The sequence below is a fragment of the Neofelis nebulosa genome, chromosome 5, assembly GCF_028018385.1.
Source record: "Neofelis nebulosa isolate mNeoNeb1 chromosome 5, mNeoNeb1.pri, whole genome shotgun sequence".
NCBI lineage: Eukaryota > Metazoa > Chordata > Mammalia > Carnivora > Felidae > Neofelis > Neofelis nebulosa.
This window is the reverse complement of record NC_080786.1, coordinates 93,894,462-93,896,727: the sequence shown is the minus strand read 5'-3', so window position 1 is coordinate 93,896,727 and position 2,266 is coordinate 93,894,462.

Below are 2,266 nucleotides of genomic sequence, written 5' to 3'. Positions count from 1 at the left end.
CTGTTCCGTATATTAGTTCGTTTCAAAATTAGTAAATGTGAGGTTCATTCATATAAAATCAGGGATTTTATTCCATTAGTGAGAAAAGTATTTGGCTTTTTTAAAATAATTTTTTTTTTAATTTTTTTTTCAACATTTTTTTTTTAATTTATTTTTGGGACAGAGAGAGACAGAGCATGAACGGGGGAGGGGCAGAGAGAGAGGGAGGCACAGAATCGGAAACAGGCTCCAGGCTCCGAGCCATCAGCCCAGAGCCTGACGCGGGGCTCGAACTCATGGACCGCGAGATCGTGACCTGGCTGAAGTCGGACGCTTAACCGACTGCGCCACCCAGGCGCCCCTAAAATAATTTTTTTAACATTTATTTATTATTGAGAGACAGACACAGAGCATGAGCAGGGGAGGGGCAGAGAGAGGGGGAGACACAAAATCTAAAGCAGGCTCCAGGCTCTGAGCTGTCAGCACAGAGCTTGACACGGGGCTCAAACTCACAAACCACGAGATCATGACCTGAGCCGAAGTTGGATGCTTAACCAACTGAGCCACCCAGGTGCCGCAAGTATTTGGCTTTTTAAACTCCCTTCCATAAATGTTTAAGTCTAAGGACCTTCTTAGAGGAGGAGTCGAATATCCTTGGTAAGATCATTGCATAGAATAAGGCAGACATTGAAAGTTAGATGTTTTGTTTCTGAGCATTAAAAATTCATGGGGACCATGTCCTTAGGTGCTAGAAGTCTAACGATAAGCCGTCTGGATTTCTGTGTTGTACAGTGGTGTTGCCTTGTCAGTATGAGGTCCCAGTAGATGTTATCTTTCTCTGTTTTAATTTTCCTGTCACTAAACTAGAAACAGAATTTTCTCTTCTTTGAATGAAGAGCTGAAACTGCATTTCCCTGTGAATTTCCCATTTTGCTTCAAGTTCCAGCTCAAGCATCTTGTCTCTGGATCCTTTCTTTCATTCCATTAGGCAGTTAGGGGCTATGATAAAACTTTGCTCGTGCCTGTGTTATATATCACATTACACTGTAGTTATTTGACTATTTCTGCTACTGTTCTGTAGGCTTCTTGATGGGTGGGAATCATGTTTTATTCATCTTGAGGTCTCCATTATCCAGTACAGTGCCTCACACAGTAGATACTAAAGAATCATTGAAAGGAAGAATGGATGGATGGAGACAGTTGACTTAACTAGATCCTATTTACAGATTGACTAGCCATTTGCTCCTAAGGGGAACTGGATAAGACTGTAAGAGTTGGATCAATGCAGATTCTCATCTGCCCTTTGAATAGTCAATAAGGGAATCTTTGTATTTAAATTCAGCAAATGTTATTCAGATTTTATACTTACCTGTTTACCTCAGTATAGGTGATATGAGGATGGTGTGTAACAATATGAAAAATGTATGTTTTTGAAAATAATTTTTATCCCCATAATTTGTAAAGGTTGTGTTGTTTGTTGTTAACATTATGTAGGACCCAAACTTACCCTTTCCTCCTCAGAGGGCTAGAGGCCATACTTTTCTTAGAAAAAAAAAAAAAGAGAATAGTTTTTTTGAATGAAGTGGAATACATGGATAACACACGTCATGCTTTTCTTTATCTGGAGAGCATCCTCTGTGTGATGTTGTCAGTGTCACGCCTTATTCTACTGTGGCAGGTCAGGTTCTCCTCATTGCCAAGAACAGAAACTTCTAGCTACTTTAAGCAAAAAAACTTATTTGGAAGACTATGAGGGCATCTCAAAGAATCTAAACAAATTTCGTAGCAGTTAGAAGGAAAGAAAGTAGGGAAACTCCAGGAACATCAGCAAGAGTTTTGGACTGTTCTAGAGTGCTACTGTATGCAGTTCCAGAGACTGCCAAGCTCTGTCTTTCAGCCTGAAATTCCCAAGAGAAAAAAATTTAATGGGCTCCTTTGGTTCAGCTCCAAAGAGGATACTTCCCTACCCTTGACCCCTACACTGACTACAAACAAGGACACACACAAGTATATAAATATCCATCTTCCCATGCATCCATATAGGCCATCACTTAATATAATCCTACTGCATCCAGATGTAAGGTGCTATGGGTAAGGCAGAGGGCTACAACTACAAATTAATATTTATCAAATATTGCTTGGCATCTCCTGTGCATAAACAGTGGGAAATAAGAAAATGTTTACAACAGGCTTCCTAGCCTCAAGGGGCTCTGTGGTTGAGATGATAAAATAAATAACAATATGAGAGATATCACAGGCAGAAGGTGACTAAGGTGACATAGGCCTT